The sequence below is a fragment of the Cydia splendana genome, chromosome 4 (assembly GCF_910591565.1).
Source record: "Cydia splendana chromosome 4, ilCydSple1.2, whole genome shotgun sequence".
NCBI classification, from domain to species: domain Eukaryota; kingdom Metazoa; phylum Arthropoda; class Insecta; order Lepidoptera; family Tortricidae; genus Cydia; species Cydia splendana.
In genome coordinates this window covers 2,422,021-2,449,303 of record NC_085963.1, presented here as the reverse complement: position 1 = coordinate 2,449,303, position 27,283 = coordinate 2,422,021, and the positions used below count along the sequence as shown (strand labels likewise).

At 37.6% G+C, this 27,283-nt stretch overlaps 1 protein-coding gene across 1 annotated transcript in view; it reads left to right on the top strand.

The window, feature by feature from the left end:
- The window catches only part of LOC134789695 (STE20/SPS1-related proline-alanine-rich protein kinase-like), a 153,315-nt gene that overhangs the window by 84,962 nt on the left and 41,070 nt on the right, over positions 1-27,283 (top strand). The window lies entirely within an intron of this gene.

Here is a 27,283-nt window from a genome sequence, read left to right as displayed (position 1 = left end):
CGATTTTGAAGATATAATATTGTCTGTCCACCCTCCACCCTCCAACCGTTGCGAATAATAATGCAGGAAGGGAGTGTCTGGGCAACCTGAGTGCCCTGATGGACTTATATTATTAGCATTTTATATTCTGTACTAGTTTTATATTATATAGTATTATTCCAAGCTTAACAACGTAACGGTTTAATAAAACAATATGGCCAATACAGTGTACCAACACAAGATGATTGTAATATTAGTTATAATGACAGTTATTGAAAGTCCGCCAAAACTATACTTTTTAAGAGCGTAGGGCTGATTTATGTTATCTGTGACTTGTAGCTTTGCCTGTCAACTTGTGAAGTATTACCGCTAAATGAGAAACCTGCTTTGTAAAACTAATATTAATTATAAACCTGTCAAGAAGAACATCGTCTTTATATTTTAAAGCAGCATACGAATCCCCAGAAAGAGGCTCACAGGGTGGGCTTTCAATATCACCCATATTTGGCCCGATTTTTTATTTTGTTGTCGTTTTGTTGTAATCAGATTTCGATAAAATTTGCTGAAACGTATGCTATTTTTGTAACTCACCTGAAATAGTAGATTGTTAACCAAGGGATGAAAGGCAATCATTTCTGCCGAGGTAGTTTGGCGCTCGAACGCAGTGAGAGGCCTATAGTCAGAGGCTATAGTAAATCTTGAGGGTAAGTACTTTCAATTAACAGTTTAGGCAAAAGTATTGTTATTTATGGAATGCAGAGATAAATATCAGAATGGAAATTGTATAACAAATCCATTTAAACCCAAATTTCAATTTAAATTGCTTATCGTAAAAAAAAGGATAGTCGTACTTACTTACTTAGAACATAAAATGCTCTAGTGCAGAAACGTATCATTTCTGCACACCTTATAGAACAATAATGACCCTCTTTCAGAGCATGAGAAATGATTTTTTTTTTCGGGGCTAGTTTGGATTGTATTTATTCCACCCGGAATGAGGAGCTCGTAAACAAACAGTCAAAATGACATGCTTGTACACGTAAATGTGTGTTGTATAATACATGTACGAAAAAGAAAAAGAAAAATCAGAACAATATTTCCAATTTCAGTAGCGAACTTTCAACATCGAGAGAACCTTCCGCGTTTTAATAATATTTCCGTATATTTTAAATATCATCAATTTCTTCAGTCTGATCCGATTCGCCCTATGATCTGATTCGCCTCGGTCTACCGTACACGGAACCGCACGGCGGTGCCCTACAACTGCAAAAAGTCCTATTCAACTCAGCGTTGTTAGCGAGTTGAGAGTTGTAGCAAAAGTTGGCGGACCTACATCGCTAATAAGGTTTTTGTGGAATGATGGCCACTTGCGAGGAATTAAAGTACTTAAATACAATTATAAGTTGAAAACTCTTCGGTGTTGCGCCTTTGACAGAGTTGTTTTGTGACAGGGAAATTTATTCTGACTGTACATAATAAGAGGTTATGAATTTGTTCTGTATTTGTTATGGATATAATGATATCTGTGATACCTATATGATCACGGGCGTAGCCAGGGGGGGGGGGGGGTTTGGGGGTTCAACCCCCCCCCCCCCCCCCCCCCCCCCCCGAAAAATTCAGAATATTAACATTCATAGAATTAAAATAAGAACAGGCATGCGGCATATTTCATTGACTACTAACTATTACCTATAGTATACGGTGGTTTGGATTTTGGATTTCTCCGCCATCGTCGATTATCGGATCGCATCAATTACTTTCTAAGATATGATAAAGGTGACATTCGGGTAGCGACTGCAGCAGCATTATTCTGTTGCAATGTTTCTGCTGCAGCACTGTCAATTTTCGTGATAAAATGATGTGTCTGATTTCCATACTAAAAGTAAAAATGTAAAACTGTCTATCAAATTGCGTTTTTTATATCGAAAAATGTTCGCGCTCACTTCGCTCTCGTTTTCAATTACTTTCTAAGATATGACAAAGGTGACCTTCGGGTGGCGACTGCAGCAGCATTACTCTGTTGCTACGTTACTGCTGCAGCACTGTCAATTTTCGTGATAAAATTATGTGACTGATTTCCATACTAAAAAGTAAAAATATACAACTGTCTATCAAATTGCGTTTTTTATATCGATAAATTTTCGCGCTCGCTTCGCTCGCGTTTTCAATTACTTTCTAAGATATGACAAAGGTGACTTTCGGGTGACGACTGCAGCAGCATTACTCTGTTGCTACGTTACTGCTGCAGCACTGTCAATTTTCGTGATAAAATGATGTGACTGATTTCCATACTAAAAGTAAAAATGTACAACTGTCTATCAAATTGCGTTTTTTATATCGAAAAATGTTCGCGCTCACTTCGCTCGCGTTTTCAATTACTTTCTAAGATATGACAAAGGTGACCTTCGGGTGGCGACTGCAGCAGCATTACTCTGTTGCTACGTTACTGCTGCAGCACTGTCAATTTTCGTGATAAAATTATGTGACTGATTTCCATACTAAAAAGTAAAAATGTACAACTGTCTATCAAATTGCGTTTTTATATCGAAAAATTTTGGCGCTCGCTCCGCTCGCGTTTTCAATTAAGTAAGTACATTCTAAGATATGGCGACTACAGCAGCATTAGGTACTCTTATTTAATTACACAAACGGGTCTACCGCAATATAATTTCATTGTTTTTACCTTTAATTCCGACGTTTACCCGTAGACCCGTTTGTGTAATTAAATATGTGTACAAAACGCGAGAGTTTAAAGTGTTATATTAGGTACTCTGTTGCAAAGTTACTGCTGCGGCACTGTCAATTTTCGTGATAAAATGATGTGACTGATTTCCATTCTCAGCTGTAATGCGGCAATGAACGTCACTCAATTTACCAAAAAAATTCAATGTAATCTTGATGACCCTAGGGAGAGGGGGCACCATGGTCTAGAAATGCTTAGGGCATCAAAATATCTTAATCCGGCACTGGTCGTTTGCGGAGTCAAACTATTTGGGACTCGCATTTTATACACATTTCCATGCCTTCCCGAAAAAAATCGAATCATTCGCGAAAGTCTCGCAACGCATTGAGGTTACAAACGGCACGCGGTCTTCCTCAGGAGTCTGAAGAAGACCACGGTGAGTGGCGCTCTAGCCAGGCAGGCCGCTTCGCTTTCGCTCGCGTGCGTATACCTTACTGTATCGTCCGATATACAACTACTCAGTCGTTAAAATCACGTGTAAAATTATAATAAGGGCGAAAAAACTATTGATTTTGGAGTGTAGTTTTATTTAGTGGTACCTAAAATATTTTATCTGGACTACTGTCCTCTAGCATATCCATCTGTCAACTTTATTTCAAGTTCCGCCTCCAGTGGAGAGGGAGAGAAATTAGGATTAGAAATTAGCCGCTTACAGAATTCCACGCGGGCGGAGCCGCGGGCACAGCTAGTCTCTAATATTTTTCTTGTGTAAGGGTTATTTTATGTACTTTTAGTCGTTTTATTTTCTTGAACCCCCCCCCCCCCCCCCCCATACTAAAACCTGGCTACGCCCGTGTATATGATAAAACCCAGTTAACGTATTGATAACGGGGTTTGCTGGTCACAAAGTAAAAATACTCTACAACAGGACATATATGTCTTTCATCAGTCCGACATTTAATAAGTACCACGTAAGGTAAATGTACTGGTGCTCGACGCGGTCCCAGTACATGTCATCTTGAAACTTAAGTCATTGTTAATAGAGGTGACAGCAAGGTGTCATCTATTGGGCATTAGCATGTCGAGCACTATTACGTTTACCTTATGTAATAAGCGTGTAGCATAACTAGAGTTGTGCCGTTCTAGAGAAAGTTCACAATTTACTATGAAGCGAGAGCGTTTCCTATACAAAACTGAGAACGTTCTCGAGAACGGCTCAACTCTAAGCGTAACGCGAAATTTAAGTACATAAGTAATATTTTACATTTCAGAAATAAATTCAAAGAATAGATTTAAAGGTTAGATACATTTCAAATGCCGCTCCAGGAGGCCAACTCGAACATACATTTTGATTTATAACTGATGTCTTTTAGATATCAAATCTTTATTAATTAAATCCACAAACATTATTGGTAGGTACATTCAAAGTCAATCTTTAAATCAGATATCAAATTGCTTACACTAGTCCGTACATCAATCCGTACATTTATTGGCGCGAAATAGACACGCGGGAAAGTAAAATAACAATAAAAAGACATCCTTTGGTTGTCAAAAAGTAGGTACTTAAGTTTGAATTGGCCTCTTGAACAAGTACATTTAAAGTCCGTAGTCCAATCGTATGGTTCGATGCATTGCACAAAACGATATAGAACGATCGCTTCCCATCTGAATCAAATGCTCGTTAGTGTGTTCTGCCTTTATTTTCTCGTTTTCCCGGCCCAGTGGGCTTATGATAGTATCCTAAGAATATTTATAGTACAGAAAACTAATTCCATAAAAAGGGACCTCTTAAAAATTACTTAAAGCTAATTCTAGCTATCTCCGTCCCTTTTATTCTCATTATTTTAAAACATCATGATTTTTTTCATATCATGCTATACTGGATTTTTATAGATATACGAGTATATGTATACAGGGTGGAAAGGCACGACGATCCTTTCCGGAAATGGGAGATAGTTTAGCCTAAGCTCTATATTTTCTCCATAGAAACTATGTTAATATGGGCAACCGTTTCTAAATTATGACCTTTTAAACATCCACGCAAAAAACTACTTTGTTCTAACCCTAACAGGTGACAGGGTCAATGAACTTACTTGTAAACAATCAGTATTCGACAGGAAATTATGCTAATTTGTTGCCATCTAACCATTTTTAGGTCTGCTTACAGCACGGTAAGAATCATTGCAGGATTTTCGCTTTCTTAGTGGTTCACCTTGTTCAATACTTGAATGAAATAGTTATGTTATTCCTTAATATTAATAATACTAACCACAACATTGTTTACAACGACAGTTCAAATGGTGACATTGACAACCACTCAAAAGTACGCAATCGTCTTATAAATATCTCTGGTTTCCTTGACTGATAAAAAGGTTTTAGTTTCTTAACACGTTTCACAAAATTATTTTCGAATAATTGGAAACTATTTAAAATAATAAAAATTACATGTAGGTTGTGTTAGTTGCACCAAATGAACTTGCAAAAATGAAATACTAAGAATAAATCAAGAATAAATACTTCTTCAATACCAAACTAACAAACCTTCTTGCGTGGTAGGAAATAGACAAGACGTCTGATGTTTGAAATTAAATTTTCATTGAACTATACTTATTGAATGTCATATTCTTCAAATAAAAATGTTAGATGCTCGTGGCTATTTAAATTTGTGGGGCTGTGTAAAAAATATGGTGTACCAAACCAAACGGAATGTGAAACTGCGGACGAAATGAGACAAAGGCTAATTGGTGCTTTCTGCGGAGGATAAATGACGAAGAGCATAAGTACACTATATCGCATGTGCATCGACATACTCGGGTACGGGCTGCGGCGGCGTTGTAATACACGGAGGTACATTTGAACACCGTATGTGAAAAGAAGATAGTATTAAATATTGGAAAAAAGTAATTATCTAAGAAAGTAATAAAATTGTTTGTAATATTTTTGCATGCATTTGATTTATTTGACATTTATGCGTCATTCATACATCATTGCGATACTGTCAACGATCGGAAAAAAGTGTAAAGTCCCGAGCTTTCCCGACGGAGATCCTTAATCTAGCCGTCATGTGCACATGCTATAGGGTTATCACCACAGTTAAAAAGTAGTATTTTTGCAATTTTTATTTTTTACTCAATTAACGATTCTTACCATTACCAATAGTCTCTGTATCACTTAAACGACCTAATACTTCCGGGAAGGATCGTCGTGCCTTTCCACCCTGTATATAGATGCGCACACAGCATTTATAAAGAGTTAGCCAAGCGCCTAATAGACTAGAAATGCCACGAATATTCGGCAACTATTCGGTATTCGGCCTATTCGGCCACTTTGCCGAATATTCGTTATTCGGCCGAATGTTGTCTACTATTCGGCCGAATACCGAATATCTATTCCGCCTACCTAAAAAGAAAAATTACACAAAAAAACCAACAACTAGGTAAATTTAATATTTAAAATGTATTCTTGGAAAGTAGCTAAATACATAGGCACGTTTTTGAGCATTTCTTGATTACAAAATGGTTTATTTTTATCATGGGTGTGATTTGATTGACTCTAACTACATTCATTAATTATGTTCAACATAAAAATATAAATCTTAGCAAACGTTGTGCTTTGTTGGCGAACAGTTTTCATAATAATTGTGACTCAAAATGTTCGCATGTCATGCCGAATATTCGGTCGCCAAATATTCGGTATTCGGCCGAGAGAGGCGCCGAATATTAGGTATTCGGTATTCGGCCAAATTCACTATTCGGGGCATCTCTATAATAGACGCAACGGGTGACCGGAAGGCTGGAGCATACCTCACCCAACGCATTGGCGTTGCCGTTCAGCGCGGCAACGCCGCCAGCCTTCTGGGCACCCTACCGGACGGCACAGACCTGGGGCCAATTTTCTATTTGAAGGTTTTTACTTTTTAGGTAGTGTTAGTTTAGTTCTTAGTTTAATTTATTTTTGTTAGTTCTAATTTGTTTTTAGGTCTAATTTTATATTCTCTTTTTATATCGAAGTCGATTAAATAAAGTGACTTATATTGGTACGGTGACTACATATTTAAGACATTTCTTTATTATAAGTAAAAAATACATTTTAACTACCTAGCGTACTTTCTCGACAAACAATGTAATTTTCGCGGGCGCGGAGGGCACGTTACGCTGCAAGGGTTGCAAGCAGATTTAATACTACATTCTCAAAGAAAAGTGGATGTATAAGAGTTCCTTTTAAAGTTGTAGGTTATCAAATTTTCTTTCATCGCTCAAGGTATGCAAACGCCTGCCTTATACAGAATGCTCAGCGAAAGACTTCCGATTTCAAAATTTGATTTAAAAGAAACTAAAACATGACAATAACCTAAAACTATTCATTATCATGAAAGAAAGATGAATGCGGATTTCCTTTTAGAGTAACGGAACAGAAAAATAGAGTGTTAAACTCGGGTGGAAGTTATTATAATTTCAATCTCGGACTATTGCCAAACTATCTCATTTCAGTCGAGAGTTTTCCTTTGGTTAAAAATCTATTATGAAATTGAAATCAGAAATATGCCGCTGGACACCCTGTACTAGCTTGCAATTCCAAAGCTATATCTAAATAAAATATTAAATATTATAGGATATTTCTTACACAAATTGACTAAGCCCCACGGTAAGCTCAAGCAGGCTTGTGTTCTGGGTACTCAGACAACGATATATACATATAATATATAAATACTTAAATACATAGAAAACAACCATGACTCAGGAACAAATATCTGTATCATCATACAAATAAATGCCCTTACCAGGATTCGAACCCGGGACCATCGGCTTCGTAGGCAGGGTCCACTAGGCCAGACCGGTCGTCGTCATCTACAACCGGATCTATTTATATTCTTCTCAAATTCATTTCTTGTATAATAAGCTGTTACGCCTGCTACTTAATAGCCGAAAGCAAACAATTTAAGCACTCCTCCCATTAAAAGCGAGAAATTCAAAACCAAACAAATAATAATTCCGCGCCGGTGCGATCTAAATTACCATTGCCTTATTTATATTTCTGGTAATGCTAAATTGAAGTCAAGTCATTTGATATTTAATTCTATACCAATGACCAATGACTTACCTCCTTTTATTATTATTTATTCTTATATTCTTATTTTAGATCCCTTAGAGGCTGAATTTTGTAAATCCGCTTGTTACTTATACACTTTACTTATATATGTACATACTTTTCTAGTATAAGTAACTTATCATGCCAACTTTCTAGCAGTTACGGCTGCATGAAAACACATTGTAACCCCTTTTATCACCCCCTAGGGATGAATTTAAAAACCGCAAAAAAAAGTTTCTTTTGGTTTTTAGTAGTTTACCACAAAACAAACTATCATTTTCTCGCCCGAAAACAAGACGTCAGTTTTTTCATGCGCTTTACTGCCCGATGCGAACTTTCAGATACGTCAAATAATAAATCAAGAAACGATATGGATTAGATGTGTCAGTGTCAAAGGTGACGTTTTTGTTTGAAGAAACGTCACATTTGACACTGACTTGTTTAATCCATGTCGTTTCTAGATTTATTAACTGACGTATCTTAAAGTTCGAATCGGGCCGTTAGTTTCTTACATCCCCTAAATGATCGAAAGTTTGCGAACAACCTTGTTTTTCTTTTGCTTAATTATATTTCTTATTTAATAAGCATACATAATAACAACTGAAACACTTTCCTCTCACTAAAAGCGAGAAATTCAAAACCAATGAAATAAATATTCCGCGCCGGTGCAATCTAAATTTCCATTGCCCCATATTTCTGAAGTGATGAATGCTAAATTAAAATACTTCGGGGCGTTCGATATCAACAAAGAAAACTTCATTATGCTGTACAGTCGGACTGGGATTCTGATTACATAATAAGCACAGACATATATAATATGGTGACAAATAGGCCAATTCGAACGTACACTGACGTCGGAATGGTATCTAAATTATATTAATATCATTTAGTTATCGTGCATTTCGCACTTGTCCGAACTGTAGGGCTAAGATAGTCGGCTCTTTATCATTTGTCACCATGCCTGCCAAATATGTACCTAAGTGCGAAAGTGACGCATGGCATGACAGGTGATAAAAATGCGACCATGATACTGCTTCTGAAGTGTATTCTAGATTCAAGAGGCACGATAACTGAATGACATCATTTAGATATTATCATTCTGATGCCAGGTAGGCACGTTCGAATTATAGCCTGTTTGTGTCAAAAACGTTCGAAAACCGGCGAATTGAATGTGGCTATTATGACAGTTAGAGCGGTTTCGCACTACGTCCGATCAGAATCCGATCCGAACCCGAGAAAATATTTTTTTTATAGATTTTATAAGTGAATATTTCATCATAAAGATTTTGAAATTAAAATTTTGAACATACCTATAAGGGTCCAGTAGGAAAATTAGGCTTTTAAAAGTCCATTGTATAGTCGTATACTAATAAAGTTTTGGACCCCTTTGTATTGTACCACATTATAAAACCTTATTTGCAATTGTTTTAGCCAGTCAACCGGGGTTTTTCGAGTAAGTAATTCGATTTTATTAACTTTACCTTTCCATCATATCGCAGATAGCTATATGTTTTACAAGGCAACAAAGTTATTGTTTAACGCCTCGTGCCAATTTTTAGTAAATATTTAATAGAAGAGTTATTATACAATTCAGAATACACGCGATGTCTATGTAGATTTGTCTGTGACCAGTACAGTCCGATTGCATAATCAGCTTTGTAAACAGTATCTAACGAGATACGGGAACGTGCTTATTTGCGTTTGAGGTTAGCTTTAAGGCGGGTAAGGGCGACTTCAAAAGAGTTTGTGTTATGTGGACGGTAGATTCCTGAAAATAAGCCTTGTAAGATTTTTCTTTGATTGGGTTAGGTTCGGTTCTTTTATTTCTACTGATAACATTGCATATATTGCTAGTTATATAACCATTTCTTGTACTATTAAGTGAACATAATAGGTACCTATAATGAATTCAATGGAAGTTACAACAAGTCGCTAGTTGTTTGGTCCGCCGTTTAATAAAGCAACATTGTTACTAAAACAACAACTAAAAATATAGTCTGTATCTTTAGGTATTTAAATAAAAGTAAATAAACAATTTGTAAATTTTCGGGTAGTTATAACATTTATTGGTTAACCGACTAATTACAAAACCGCCTGGATCAGTCACTGAAGAACGACCTGACTTTACCCAACATTATTTTATCGTGTAATGTTTTCTTCTACCCTCAGCTGGCTTATGGAGCCATTTGAGGATAGATTTTGTTTATTTTTATTGAAATACCTAAAGATACATAGTATAGTCACACAACTTAAAACATGTAAAATGATCAAAAGTATTTTTTTTTAATACCTATTCGTAATATTAGTAATTTATTTATTAGTAGCTGACAAAAAAAATAGACGAGCTTTCTAGTTTTGCAAGCTCATTTCCTTTTATACTATATGTTTGCAATTTCATCTATGCTTGCGAAGTTTCAAAGTTGTTTTTGCTATCACTTTTGCCAGCATTTTTTACGCAAATGCGACGTCATGTTTACCGGGGTAGATAAAAAGTTTTCTTATTTTTCTTGATGTTATTGTCAACCTACGTATCTACATACGTTTTATATTCAGGGTGTTTTAACAACTCTTAGCCAAATTTTGCACGGTGAATATTTATTATAGAGCAACGTCTAAGTACTCGAAATAGCGAATATTTTACTTTGAAAACACGTTTCTCTGTAGTCAAAACTGGATAATCGATAAATTTTCTTAAAGCTGAAGCAAAAACACATAAAAATCGCATAAAATAATACCAATGCATGCACTAAAGTCCGTTATCCACTACAATGCAGACACGTAGCTATAAATAATGGAGAAGGTACAAAGATGGCCGAATCCGAATACGTAAATAACGTATGTGTGTTTAGAGTTGCGCCAACATTCGGTAACAATTATTCGGTATTCATCACATCTTTGACCGGACCAAGTTCGCGGTCCGGTCCGTCCGTCTGTTACAGCTTTTAGAAGTCACGGGCTTAGTAAGTTTACAATTTTTTTACAATAAAATTGCCACAATTTGACTATAAAATCTAAGACTTTTTGCCAATGAAAGAATTCGGTACCTATTATGCTGAAAGCGTTATCTTTGTCTGTTTAATCAAAATGTTTAGCGAAATACTCGTATTTATAGTATTTACTCGTATTCGGTGAACTCTGTATTCAGCTACATTCAGCGCACCTCTAGTAGCCTTCACTTCAATTTGCATCATTTGGGCGCCATTATCCTTGTCGCGGGTGTCGTGAGACTTGAGGTTTGGGGAAAAGTGAATGTTGGCGTTGCTCGTTGCGTTGCGGTGATCTGAATTATTAGAATGCTCAGCCAACTACTCATATTCGTATTCGGTGAACTCTATATTCAGCTACATTCAGCGCACCTCTAGTAGCCTTCACTTCAATTTGCATCATTTGGGCGCCATCATCCTTCCCGCGGGTGTTGTGAGACTTAAGGTTTGAGGAAAGTTGAGTTTTTGGCGTTGCGCTATGCTTGTTGTCGCTGCAATAACTATTTATAGTTCATTTACATACTTTTTTGCATTTAACACGGAATACAAATGTAGTGCATAATTGTTTTTCATCGTATTTTTTCGGAAACGTTCGTATTTGTCATACTACTTCAGTCAACGTCAGTAGTTTTTGTACCGAGACTGACTGGAAAAGCAAGACACGTTCGTACGTTTCCGTGAAAATACGATGGAAAATAATTATGCACTACATCTGTATACCGAGCATTTTAATTTACAGCAATTATAAATTATTTTTACTATTTTTAGCATACACATACGAGTATACATTCTTGAAAATATTCTGCGTATACACACATGAATCCTTTTAGTTCGATCCTATTAGCGCACAAATTACAAATTATCGCACTTTAGACTCTCGCGTTTTGTACACATATTTAATTACACAAACGGGTCTACCGCGATGTAATTTCATTGTTTTTACCTTTAATTGCGACGTTTCAGCTGAGTTATATCAAAATCCATATCGCGAAATGAAATTATATCGCGGTAGACCCGTTTGTATTTAAATATGTGTACAAATTATTGTCCCCAAATGATTACAGCGGGAACAATATCAGTTTATTCCGATGTGTTCGCTTGAACCCTTGTGTAATACCAAATCAAGATTAATGTCTTAAGTTCTAATACCGCTTCTTGACACTTGTCAGGCATTACGTAAGGGATCGTATGACTGACGATCATCTTGGGACTTAACTATAGGTTCGGTAACATGTAAATAATTAGCTTAAATTTGCGATGTCTACAGGAAGGACGCGAACGTGTTTGCTATAAAATGTGTATCGACACGTTACGATATGAGCACAAAGCCGTTAACGCCGAGATCAGGAGTTATTACCCTGATTAATGTATAGGTTTACAACGTTACTAACTTGTTTACGAGGCTGACTGTACTCTCAACAGTCTTAAGAGGGGGTGTTAAGCCGGAAAATTAGAAGGGGACAAAAGATATGGCCGGCAATATGTGCGACGGAAAAAATGGTCATCACGCCGGCTTTTACCTTTTATCTCAATTACTCTGAAAATATACTTCGGTTTTAGAATTTTGCTTGTCATCAGATCCTTCGGCTTAGCTGTAATAGTGATAAAATGTGATTTTATACTAAAATTGTACTGCTATGATATGCAGAATAAAGATATACAACTGAAACAACGTAAATTCAAATTAGACATAGGTATTTTAGTTTTTTTCTCTATGAAGTTAACTTAATTTTTTAAGGTTTTGGTTGGAGGATATAGGCAGTCTATTATAGTTTGCATGTGATTTTTTTCATAGCGTTTGCCCTTGACTAAAACGTGTAAAAAAAACCGGCCAAGTGCGAGTCGGACTCGCGTTCCAAGGGTTCCGTATATTACACAATTTTTAACAATCAGTGCCGGATTAAGATATGTTGATGCCCTAAGGATTTCTAGGTGCCCCCTCTCCCTCGGGTCATCAAGATTACATTGATTTTTTGGTAAATTGAGAGAAGTTCATTGCTGCGTTACAGCTGAGAATGGAAATCAGTCACATCATTTTATCACGAAAATTGACAGTGCCGGAGCAGTAATGTTGCAACAGAGTACCTAATGCTGTTGCAGTCGCCACCCGAATGTCACCTTTATCATAGGTTAGAAAGTAATAGAAACGCGAGCGAAGCGAGCGCGGAAATTTTTCGATATAAAAACGCAATATGATAGACAGTTGTAAATTTTTACTTTTAGTATGGAAATCAGTCACATCATTTTATCACGAAAGTTGACAGTACTGCAGCAGTAACGTTGCAACAGAGTAATGTTGCTGCAGTCGCCACCCGAATGTCACCTTTATCATACCTTATAAAGTTATTAAAAACGCGAGCGAAGCGAGCGCGAAAATTTTTCGATATACAAACGCAATTTTACTTTTAGTCCCAACCAGGCGCGAATCCAGGATTTCATACAGAGAAGGGATGGGACAGTTTTCTATCAGCCTTGCTTCGCATAGGGCTCGATATTTCTTAGGCTTCGATATTCGAGGTTGTTTTCATGCATAAAATATGCAAGAAAGCAGAGCTTGGAATTGAATTGGCGAAGTGTGAGAAAGGCAGTAGGCCTAGCTGCGAAAGAGGAAAGCTTGGATTTGGATCCACGCCCAAGTGTAATTAAGGCAGAAGGCCTCGCATAAGACCTAACGCCGAACCGCAAAAGAGTGGGTTGAAATCGAATCTATGCATGTAATCACGACTCTTCTTCTGCTACCGATTGTTTCCCAAAGAATTACGCGCCATTATTTTTGCAAATTAGCTTTTGGACAGCTAAAAATATCGTGTGGTAAAAACAATGTGTCTGTCCCTAATTTTAAAATTTGTTCATCTTTTTCAACCTGGCATTTTGGTGCCCCTTCTGAACGTGGTGCCGTAAGCACGTGCTTGTTTTGCTTATTGGTTACAAAGTCTTTATTCATTCAACCATTAAAGTCGACGAGTACAAAAAACTTTAAGCTAGCTCTCAATTTAACATTTTTTTTAAACATTATTTTTAATTTGACCTTACAATTACTCGTAAGTAGGTAAGACCGTTAAATATTTAAAATGATTATCTTATCAGAAAATTATCACCAATTACTCTAAGAAAACTACTACTCTAAGTAATCCGGCACTGTTAACAATGTATTTTTTATGTGAAACGTGAGTGAAATCTCTTTAAAAAATCCGTAGGGGTCGGATTAAAAACTGTAATTAAGTCCGACTCACGCTTGACTGTACATTTCTAATAGGTTTTCCTGGCATCTATAGGTATAGACCTATTTTATGTATTTTTTTCAAAATTTTAGACCTAGTAGTTTCGGAGATAAGGGGGGGGGAATGGTTATTTTTTGCCTATTTTCTTGAATAACTTCTAAACTGTTGATTCAAAAATTATAAAAAAAAATTATTTGAAATCCTTACAATAAGCTCTTTTATTTGATATGTAACATGATATAGTTCGAAAAAAAATTTTTTTCATTTTTTCATTTACCCCCCAAAAGTGGCCCCCATGTTTAAAATTCATTTGTTTACGTTACATGTCCATATTCGGGTCACAAACTTACATATGTGTACCAAATTTCAACTTGATTGGTCCAGTAGTTCCGGAGAAAATCGGCTGTGACAGACGGACAGACAGACAGACAGACAGACAGACAGACAGACAGACGCACGAGTGATCCTATAAGGGTTCCGTTTTTTTCCTTTTGAGGTACGGAACCCTAAAAATGAGAAATTTTCTGAACAATGTGTACTTTCCTTTCCTGCACTTACCTCTATTTTATTATGTTGCTGAAAACTATAACATTTTGAGTCATTTCTACTCAAAGTCTGGTGATATAGGTCGAATCCTGGTAAAGATAAAAAACCGGACAAGTGCGAGTCGGACTCGCCCACCGAGGGTTCCGTACTTTTTAGTATTTGTTGTTATAGCGGCAACAGAAATACATCATCTATGAAAATTTCAACTGTCTAGCTATCACGATTCGTGAGATAGAGCCTGGTGACAGACGGACGGACGGACGGACGGACGGACAGCGGAGTCTTAGTAATAGGGTCCCGTTTTTACCCTTTGGGTACGGAACCCTCAAAAACCAAATCTCAAGTTAACACACGCCGTCCTGTTACTTATAACTTATAATAAACAGTGTTTAGTCTCAATCATGGTCTAATCAAACATGGTCTTCTATTCCCAGAGTGACACGGGCCTACGTCACAATAACATTGCCACTTTATTTCAACATAACATGTTACATGGGTACATTATACCTATGGTTAATAAGTTAAAATATTTCTTTATAATATTATAATTTTCATTTATATGTATTTTATCTTAAATTTTACAATAACACGTCATTTTTAATTATTCGTTAGCAATATCTTCCGATTCACGAAAGAAATTTCAGACGTTCGGGTAATTCTGTTTACATTACTGGCAACACAGGATAGCGCTGTCACATTTGACAATTCGGATCTAGATAACTTCATGCCCTGACCGTCATCCTTGTCGAACGCGTGTTAATTGTTATTTCCTTCTCGCTCAGTGTCAGCAGTCGCAGTGTTTTCCAAACTTTTCACGTCGTAAGCTTGGTAATTAATGTGTAACTGTGAATTAGTTTTTCAAACGTTTGTCTTGTATAGATAAATAAAGTTTAATTTAATACATTAGATTTGTTTTATTTTACTATGTTTCTACATAAATAACTTAAAATTAATGCCGTTAAAATAATTTTCACCGTTGGTTAAAATTCTCCCACATTTTAAAGTTTGAGAACCTGTAAACAGCATGATGACGTAGGCCCGTGTCAGTTAGGTCATACGCGAATCTCGGAATAGAGTACCAGGCGGAGTATATTATTATACCATGGTCTCAATGAGGAGGCACACTGAAAGGTTAGGACAGATGTCGCCCCAGCAATCTGTCATTGTTTACGATTTGTGACAAGCGTATGGTTGCGAATTTTTTTCTAATACTTGCGATTTATCAAGAAAAATGTATTCATTTATGACTGTACGGGAACTGCAAACCGAGCTTCGAAGGAGAATTCCTACAGTTGGTTGAAAAAAGGCTGATTTGATACAAAGATAATTACCTACTTAATATATTTGAGGTTATTTTGTGTATTTTAGCGTTTATTCAAATTTTCGAAGGCTCACGCCGCTCACGTGCAGTTTTTCCTCTTATATTACAAGTTTTCGATCGAAAACAAAGCTTTGGTGTATACCTGGATCACCTGGATGTACAAGAAGGCGTTTCATATACGCCCGCCCTACGACACATCAGATAGGTACACAAAGTCGTGATGCATATGGAGTACAGCAGTGTGGCTAAGCCACTATGCCCTAAATTATGTACTACTCCATTAAAACTTAGTTTACCTGTGTATTTACTCTTTCCAAAATATTTATCTTCCTTAAAATGCAGCCTATAAAAACGGTATTTGTCATTTGCCTTAGTTTTTGATACACAAAGCTTTTTCTCACCGATTTATGCATATCGAGTCCTTGGGAAAAAAGGGAGATCCTATATTTCCACAATTTGTCGCACAATATTGGAGTATTTTGAAGAAAAAGGAGAATGTTTACAATTTAATTGAAAAAATGTATGTGATTTGGCAGTGACAGCAACTGCATTATGGTAGAACGTACCCATACAACCATTTCCAGTCGCCGTTACGACGCGGTGTTGACACATCTTGTGTCGACACCGTCTGTTTCGGTCACAATTCCAGTCGCAGAGTCGTCGCCGTGTCGACACAGTTACCAGAAATGGGGAAGGGTCGACACATGACACAAAGTGACATAAAGTGTGGTCGCCGTGTGCACACATTGTTTCGGGTTTGCGACTACTTTATGCCAAAATCATTCGTTCATTCGTTCATTTTGTTCCTGTCAAATGGAAACTGTGAGATGGAAAAATACTTAAATAAAAATAAGTGACATTAATACGCCCTCTCTAAAACGGATTACAAGACGTAATTATATATTGTTTGCATTTATATTACAATATGACTTAAATTATTATGGGGAATTAAACTGCTCGAGTGATTTGATTAACTAAGTGTAATATAATCAACGCGCCACCACATTGTTTTAGTTTAGCCGGAAATGAAATTGTTTACTTCTCAGTGCCTGTGTTCATAACTATATTATTTGAAGCATTTTTAGTACTTCGGTGCGTATACTATACTTAAATAACAGAAATAACGCTTTACATACTACGAAACTTGTTAATTATGATGTATAAATATGGTTTAAGGCTGAGAAATATTGCAGTCACAAAGTAGTTGCAATGTTTCGACTTTGTGTCGACTCTGTGTTGACACATGACACGCGCTGTCAAAAGTAATAACAAAGTTACTGGATTTGCAAAATGGCTCCTTGTGTTGATTTGTTTTCAGATATTCTCAAAGTGTAAAAATGCCGTGGTCAGAGATGGGCATTAATCGATTAACTGTTTATTCGACTAATTAATGGAATAAAAAAAGTTCATTCTCAAATTTTAATCGCGATTAGTTTAGTCGACCTAACATAGATTGAAATTGAATTAATCTGAATATTAATCGAATAAATTATCGATTAAATCTCGATTGAAAGTTGACAGGGGGCCATTTTTGTACGTAAAAATAATAGAAATGTCTTGCATGCAGATGGTAGCAAAACTCTTTGTCATAAAAGTCGAGATGGGTGTCGATATATAGGTTTTAGGGAGTGCCGATTTCGAAAATAATGACCATTTTGGAATCCGAAATGGCGGCCATGCACTGTGTCATAAAAGTCGTCATGGATGTCGTTTTATACGTTTTAGGGGGCCCCAATTTTGAAAATGATGACCATTTTGGAATCCAAAATGGCGGCCATGCACTATGCCATAAAAGTCGTCATGGGTGTCGTTTTATAGGTTTTAGGGGGCGCAGATTTCGAAAATGATAACCATTTTGGATTCCAAGATGGCGGCCATGCACTATGTCATAAAAGTCGTCATGGATGTCGTTTTATAGGTTTTAGGGGGCCCCGATTTAGAAAATGATGACCATTTTGAAATCCAAAATGGCGGCCATGCACTATGTCATAAAAGTCGTCATGGGTGTCGTTTTATAGGTTTTGGGGGGCGCAGATTTAGAAAATGATAACCATTTTGGATTCCAAAATGGCGGCCATGCACTATGTCATAAAAGTCGTCATGGGTGTCGTTTTATAGGTTTTAGGGGGCGCAGATTTCGAAAATGATGACCATTTTGGATTCCAAGATGGCGGCCATGCACTATGTCATAAAAGTCGTCATGTATGTCGTTTTATAGGTTTTAGGGGGCCCCGCTTTCGAAAATGATGACCATTTTGGAATCCAAAATGGCGGCCATGCACTATGTCATAAAAGTCGTCATGGGTGTCGTTTTATAGGTTTTGGGGGGCGCAGATTTCGAAAATGATAACATTTTCAATTTAAAAATGGCGGCAATGCACTATGTCATAAAAGTCGTCATGGATATCGTTTTATAGGTTTTAGGGGGCGCAGATTTCGAAAAAGATGACTATTTTGGATTCCAAGATGGCGGCCATGCACTATGTCATAAAAGTCGTCATGGATGTCGTTTTATAGGTTTTAGGGGGCGCAAATTTCGAAAATGATGACTATTTTGGATTCCACTTTTATGACAAAATATGTAGCCGCCATCTTGGATTATAAAATGATCATCGTTTTCGAATTCTGCACTCCCTAAAACCTATAAATCGACATCCGTGACGACGCAAGTTATCTTTATTTTCAGATCTAACAAATTGCTACAGAATACAAAGGACAAAAAAGAAGCGAGGAGGTAATGAAACAAGCAAAAATACAGATGATTCCTCGACGCAATTGGGTGATTCTTAAATTGTGTCCAGTTTTTTTTTGTCATAAAAGTTTATATTTTTCACATATTACTCTCACAAGTTCCGTGACATTTCGACCTTCTAATTTTTTAAGTAAATGTTTTTGTTTACTATGAGGATCTCACTAGAATAGTATAATCAAGGTATGTTTATATTTGATGAATGAAATAGTAACGCAAAAAAAAATATATTTGTGTCTTATATTCCTGCCGAAGACTTTTATTTTACCTTTTCCTTCTACACAAGTTTGGCCAAGTAATAAGAATTTAGGGCTCTCAATTTTATTTTGACTTCTACAACAGTAAAGCTACGAGGCCATGTTTGGTATCGTTTTCGTATAAATTCGCAGTACCAAATTTAGTTAAGGTATCACATTGACACCATTCCGAAGTAAAAACATATAAACTTATTAAAATACTTTCTTTTAAACTCCTCTTCACGCTTAAACTGCTGAACAGTTTTAATTTAAATTTGGTACACATATATTTTGAGTCCCGAGACAGGATATAATAAGTTATCTCAAAAATCATCCTTTAAAGGTGTGAAATGAGGTGTAGGGGGGAAGTCAGAATTGACTTCTTGAAGTTAATACTGTTTAAGTTTAGGTTTGAAGTCATGTTTTTAGGGTTCCGTACCCAAAGGGTAAAACGGGACCCTATTACTAAGACTTCGCTGTCCGTCCGTCCGTCCGTCCGTCCGTCTGTCACCAGGCTGTATCTCACGAACCGTGATAGATGATGTATTTCTGTTGCCGCTATAACAACAAATACTAAAAACAGAATAAAATAAAGATTTAAATGGGGCTCCCATACAACAAACGTGATTTTTGACCAAAGTTAAGCAACGTCGGGAGTGGTCAGTATTTGGATGGGTGACCGTTTTTTTTTTGCTTTTTTTTTGTTTTTTTTTTGAATTATGGTACGGAACCCTTCGTGCGCGAGTGCGACTCGCACTTGCCCGGTTTTTTCATCATTTTTAACTAAATCAAAGATGTAGACCATCCCAAATTTCATATAAATCGGTTCAGCGGTTATTGATTTCCCGTACAAATTTCCACGCCACTTTTCACACCTTCAAAAAATGATTTTGGTTATAAGATCTATCCTATGTCCTGTTCCGGGACGCAAACTATTTCTATACCAAATTTCAACGAAATCGGTTCAGCGGTTAAGCGTCAAGAAGAGTTTCAAAAAAACCGGCCAAGTGCGAGTCGGACTCGCGTATTAAGGGTTCCGTACATTAAGTCCGACTCGCGCTTGACTGCACATTTCTAATAGGTTTTCCTGTCATCTATAGGTAAAGAACTATTTTGTGTATTCAGACGGACATACATACAGACGCACGAGTGATCCTATAAGGGTTCCGTTTTTTCCTTTTGAGGTACGGAACCCTAAAAAGATTTATTTTTATTTTGTGGAATGGTGTCAATGTGATATCTTAAATGGATTCAGCACCCCAGATTTATACGAAAACGATACCAAACACGGCCTAGCACCTTCACTGATATAGATCTATCAAGATAAAATTGAGAGCCCTAAATAAACTTTCAAGAGCGGATATCTCAAAAACTATTCAACATATCGAAAAAATTGACTGAATAAACTTGTAACAAATTAAATTAACTTTCATTTTGTATAAGTGGCCATGTCGCTGAGATGCATAGTTTCCGAGATATAATCGAAAAACGGGAAAATGGGACCTTCAAAGCCCCCTCTCTCCCCCCCCCGCAAGGGCTACTGCCGGGGACTTTTGATATGTTCACCTCCTAACTTGTCAAACCGAGTTACGGAGTCAAAAATTGTGTTCCGAGCATTTCCCTCTACAACTTTTGGAGCATTCGTTGCCTGACCTAAGTAGCTTATTGAATTTCTTTAAAAACTTTTCTGTAAAAGGTTGACGGGTGTTGGGTGTTTATATGGTTTCGGTCGATTATTATCATTTGCATTGCCCATGATGACTTACTAGAATTACGAGCACACGAGACACCAATAGTAGTTTGACAAACCTTGGTTTTCAAGAGGTATTTTATATTGACATTTGCTGTCACAAATTTTCTGTCAGATTTAGTCGCAAACCGCACGCAAAGTGCACACAAATGTGTCGACACCTTGTTACGGAAAAGTGTAGACACGGCGACGACACTTTGTTTCGAAACAATTCTAGACACATTGTGTGGACTCTGTTACGACACATCTGACATTTAGTTACCACTTTGTGATTCTGCGACTGGAATGGTTATATGGGTAGTGATTATATGCTTGATTATATGCTCTTTGCATTATGGAGGCGACACCTGCGTGATAAAATATCAGTTTGCCACCTCATTTAATAACCTTATGTATATGTCGCAGTCGGATCGTATAATCCGCCGTATTACATTACGGCTAGCCGTTTTCAAAAACAGGGGCGTTTTGAAATGCGGCGGTTTAACGATTAGCCGGATTGAATGCGGCTGAATGAGAATCCGCCGGAATGTATTCGGCGCCATACGTTCTTCAACACGGCTAGCCGTAATGTAATACAGCGAGTCATTAGCCGCCGCTTTGACAGTTTTTAGTTCCCATTTTTAACACCCGTGGCGCTGCCTGACAGACGCTGGGGTGTCCATCAAATCTGGAGTTCGTCGGACTGTTTCTTTTCAAAAAACATTTCTTTCGCAACTTAACTAGACGGAGCCCCGCTTCGCGGGGCTCCTATTTCTGAGCGGTTTGCCCTTCGGGCATCTGAAGCTACCTAACGAACCTAACCTACCTACCTATTGATTTAGTGAGACGTCCGTGAAAACATTACACTTTGGGGAAAAAAGCGTAGGTAGGTAAGTAGGTTAGGTTCGTTAGGTAGCTTCAGATGCCCGAAGGGCAAACCGCCCAGAAATAGGAGCCCCGCTTGCGGGGCTCTGTCTATTTAAGTTGTGAAGGAAATGTTTTGGAAAAGAAACACATGTAGTGCGGTGGGACCATGGTAAAAATAAATTAAATTGCAAACATTGTCAAACTCCGGTTACGTAGGCGACCGAAAGAACTGGTCACTCTACAATCTAAAATAGTAGTACGATGCGGCTAAACGTTGGCCGCCTTATTGAAGAACGTATCGCAATGACAATCCGGCTAATCGTCGAACCGCCGCATTTCAAAACGCCCCTGTTTTTGATAACGGCTAGCCGTAATGTAATACGGCGGATTATACGATCTGACTACGACATATATAAGTCTATAAGGCGTTTGTAATACAGGCTTAAAAAGTTGTCAAAATCGAACATTAAATAAAAAAATTAAAAGAGAAGAAGTCGAAGTCGAAGAAGAAAGAGAAAAGTCGTGAAATATATTGGTTCTCATACATTCCACGACTCTTTTCGCACAGACTAGTAATTATTAAACGGGTAAGAATAATTTTAATTCCATCTCCTATAGTTATAAGCAGTTTATAACGCATGACAAAGCTCTTTCTCAGCTACAGAGAACTAAAATAACTGCTCGTTCCCGGACAGCGGGGAAAGCCTGATTATTCCGCAACAGATTATGACGGCGCACTGAATCGGTCTTTGTGAGTTTTGTTACTGCGTCCTACAAAGCATTTCAATGGCCGGAATGAATAACGTCTTCTTGAAAAACGGTTGGAGTTGAATGTGTTACTTTGTCGAGAAAATATAAAACCTGACCCCCTAAACTTAACGCAACGCAAACGCGTATAACGCGTCACGCTATCGAATGAAATGTTCCTGAAATTTGAAAACTCTGGAGTCTATTTTTACGAGGTACAGTGACCAAGTTATTTTTTTTACAAGGTGATAAATACCATGACCAAGTTTTTGTAGCATAAACGTAAGAAGCGGAGTCTTTACTCTTTAGAGGGTACATAACTACATAGTACGGCACAAGAGTCGTATTCAGATTTTTAAAACTGTTAAAGTTTTGATATGATACGATCACTCGAGCTTGCTGGTGCGCGCCAGCAATTCATTAACATTAACATTGAAGAATCAGACAACCGGTCCTTAACATATTTTAAAGTCGGAATACCCGAATGGTGCGAGCGACACGCCCAGCCAAATTATAATGAAATGACATCATTTATAGGCCGCGGACTGGACGCCCGACCAAATGTATGAACGGCCTTGATTTACCGCTTGCCGCGCCACCACCGGTCGCGCGCGTACAGTCCCCGGCCTTAGACATCATTTTCATGTCAAAATGTATGTCTGAATTGGCTTCCAGGACACCCCGACGTGTTTCTGTTTGTTCCGCCCACTAACTGCCGTGTTTGCTAATTACCCCAAGTTACCCTCGTCCTACAGGCACGTAATTGTAAACCGTCCTGTAATTGAGCACTTAAAACGTCTAAAAGGTAAGTGTTATTAATTTGGTTAGCATTGGGGTCGTAATGATTACGCAAATATTGTTTTGTGCCTTGAATTTTGCGTTATGGATTTGTGTGGGTGGAAAATTAAAGGCGATTTATTTGTTAGGTAAATGAAATATAACTAGATTCAGGAATTGCAGAATTTTAAAAGAATATTGTAAGAAAATTCGTAACATTATTTTATTAGTTGTTCCACTAGCGTTCCAATCGAAAATTTCATCGAATAAGTTTTGGTTGGTGTCTGCTTTTGCAAATATAGTCTAATTCGTTTCTAGTTTTATGGTATTTAGCCTTGATTAAAGCGTGTCAAAATTCAATAAAAACCTGACAAGTGCGACTCGGACTCGCCCACCGTACTTTTTAGTATTTGCTGTTATAGCGGCAACAGAAATATATCATCTGTGAAAATTTCAACTGTCTAACTATCACGATTCATGAGAGCCTGGTGACAAACAGACGGACGGACGGACGGACAGACGGACAGTGGAGTCTTAGTAATAGGGTCCCGTTTTTACCCTTCAAAGCAAAACTAAAATTTTGCTTAACCACCTCTTAAAAGAATTGCTAATAGCAGGAAAATGGGAAAAGCAATGAAATAACGGCCGCATCAACAGCACGTAATGAAAAGGCTTGGGAAAACAAAGGATGCTGTTTGACAACTGTTTTTGTCTCTTGGAAATAAAGTGGTGTTTCGGCTTGTTGTTTTTAACGTTGCGTGATAACACTATGTTAATTACGTTCGTGACATTTTGTGTATTTACTGTAGGGTAAATATTAAAAAAAATATGATATAATATAGAATAGAATAGAAATACTTTATTTGGTGTAAAACATAAAACTTAACCTATAACACATCTTATTCTAATATATTTTAACACCAAAATGGATGCCACTCAGCATATGCCGATGACTAAGATACTTAGTCATGGCGCTGGTTTTCAGGGCAACCAGTTATATGATTTAATATGATTTAAACAGTTATCTAGCCTGTATAACTTTGTTAAACCATGACCGAGTACCTACCTAATATATATTATAACAACCATCATCAAAAATGAAGTTTAAAAATCTACTGAATGAATAAATAATTTCATTATTTGCAACGTCATGTTATTTATGTGACTTTATTTAGGCGTATAAGGTACATAATACTACACAAATCAACATATAATTTCATGCCTCTTGTGTAATAATGGGCGGGCCACATTGCACGCAGAGAAGATGGCCGATGGGGTCGAAAAGTGCTCGAGTGGAGACCACGGACTAGCAAGCGCAGCGTAGGACGTCCACCCACAAGATGTACAGACCACCTTATTAAGGTCGCCGGAAGACGCTGGATGCGGGTCGCTTCCAACCGGTGCATATGGAGGTCCAAGGGGGAGGCCTATGTTCAGCAGTGAACGTCTTATGGCTGAGATGATGATGATGATGATGATGTGTAATAATTATACAATTTACGTCAAATAAATGAAAGGACTTTAAGTAGTAGGTGTACGTTTAATCTCAGCCCAGAACATAAGAGTATCGAAATCGGCTCAGTATATTGACGCTACTTTTAAAAAGTCCCTTTCACAAAAAAAACGTTCGTAAGAAAGTAATTGAAAGTATGTTAAGGTAAACAGCGTCGGTTTTCTATGACAACGTTTACAATATTACAGGTGTAAATAAAGTCACCTTAAGCCCGGGCTCGGCGTACACCACAGATCGCTTATGTAATAGATGGAGCACATTTAAAACATAAAAAACATTCAAACTATACACAAACTGCACTGCTATGCACTGTACGGGTATAGAATTTGAAAGAATAAGGAGTGCCTTTCATGTAGTTGGCCTGTTTCCTACACTAGGCGATGCCTGTCCTGTAGGAAACCAGCTTACATCCGAGTTACAAATACATAGGCGCGAGTTGGTACAGAAAGCAATGTATTTACGTACATAAATAGACACGCTCAGCACGCAAAGGCCCTCTCATACGTACCTACAATAACGTCCAGATCTGGTGAAAGCATCATAAAATTGCCGCTACCTTGCCATTTGCGAATGCTCGCGCCCTGCAGTTTACCTGCACGTCATGCTACGTAAATATACGCGAGCTTCAGCGAGACATTTGCGAAAATCTGGTCTCACTCTGCTAAAGTAAACTGTCAGAACGCCGCTGTTTAGTTTAAGTTGTAGGTATCCACGTTTACAATCTGTACGCGCGTAAAAAAACTGAGTTTCAGGAATAAACATCGGTGTCAACCCCTAGGTTTATCTCTAGATGAACCTACTTGGACGTATTTCTCAACGATTAAAGGATGACACGTTAGACCGGGCCGTGTCCGTGCGGGCGAGTTCCCGGCGCTTACTTTTCTATGACATGACAGGCGATCACGCGATGCTTTCCATAGAAAACGATGCGCCGGAAGCTCCGCCCCGGGCACGGCCCGGTCTAACGTGAGTCATCTTTAGGGTCATGCCGAGGTGACCGGCCATAACGATAAGAACATGATTTAACTCGGTTTCTTAAAATGTTAAATGGCATGGGACATAACTGAGTCATGTATAGTGTCGATTATTCTTCGTATGCTTAGTAAAAATATAAGTAGTTAGAAACAAATATAAAAAGATCGTAATATGCAATTTTTTTTATCAGTACAGTGCGGGTTCTACAGGAGGTAGTCTGTGGCGTAAACAAATCCTGAATTAATTAGGTTTACGAGAAGGAGCCATTTGTCATTCTGCTGGCCTGGTTATGCGCAGGGGCTTCTTTGATAACTGCTAAATTGTTTACTTTACTATTTATGGTAAGTTAGGTCAACTTGTGCACGCAGTTTTGTCTGTTGTAGGGTAAGTATAAGCCTGGCAATGTAATCATACAAGAAACATCGTTAATGTCAACTTTACTATTAAATTCACTATTAAAATCCGACGTTTCTGCTAGGTTGCACTAGCTGCGGTCACGGAATACTGACGTCCCAGAAAATGTAAACGGAGATATCATTATATGTAATGTAAAGAACACTAAATGACTAAATTACCCGGTATTAGTTTGTATAAATGTTCGGGGTCTTTTCATCTGTCAGATGTTTTAAACAGCAGCATCCTGGTAACGACACTGCGTTCGTGACTGTATACCTAGTCCTACGTGAGAGAGGATCCCTCGTCCACACACGCTGGTGTATGCTCCCCCAGGTGGGCGGCGGTTGGAGGACTGCTCGTGCCGCCTCATACGTTTCTCTTTCAAATAAGTAAACCAGGCATCGTCGTGATTGGATTGACCATCAATAATAACTTGACGCCACAGTATCTGCACATTGGTTGCATGAGATGTTTATTAAGGTTAACCATAATAATATAACGCTGGAGAGCCCATTAGGTGGTTCCTAGGTATTAGGTATACGAATACGTGTTTTATAACGCAGATTCATAGGATTCCAAACGGCTTTTCACATTATTTTAATCTCCATCGTAAAATTATGCAGTAAAAGGAAACAATAGCTATTAAAACGACACTTGAAAGATTCTATTTACTTATTCACGCAAAAGAATACAATAGCGACGAGTGCAAAGTAGATATTATTTATTCAGCTCTCAACTCAAATAATACCGCTTTCTGGAGATAAAATATGAATGTAAAATGTGAACCGCATATTTCTACAGGTTTTAAATGTAAAGCTTAATTCTGAGTGATTTATGTACCCTAGGTTCTACGTGTAATGTTCTAAGAAAGACCCTTTTAAGAAACTAATAGTTTTATATTGAATTTTTGCGTTTCAATCAAATGCCATGATAATTACAAAAGACAATATAAGCACTGTGTAATAAGTATAATGTTTAAAAATCCTATTTGGAACATCCTCAATTGGCAATATTTCAAACGAACGATCCCCTAAAATATGGCTTCTTTTAATACTCACCGTTATATTACCACGGAAATTCATTTCTTGCTCCTAGTTTGTTTAATGTGGTTGCCTTACTTTCGTTCCCCATATAAAGAAAAGAGATGCAACACGCATGTTTGAGAAAATTCCGATAGCAAACAACGAGCCACAAGATTGCCACGGGACTTTGCAAAAAGTTGAATTGCTATTCCGTGACTGTCAAAGTACCGAGCTGGGAAGAAAGATGGCAGACAGAGATCTTTGCGAATGTAATAAGTGAGGGAAGAGTTTATTCTGCTCATTCAATTGTTTATCATGCCCTTACGTTCGCAACATATTCTAATTTTAAAATTAGCTTTTTTGAAACGACTCTCCTCAACTATATTTTATTTATTAAATTATTCTACATATTAAAAGCCTCCTATTACGCTGGATTACACCTATGACGAT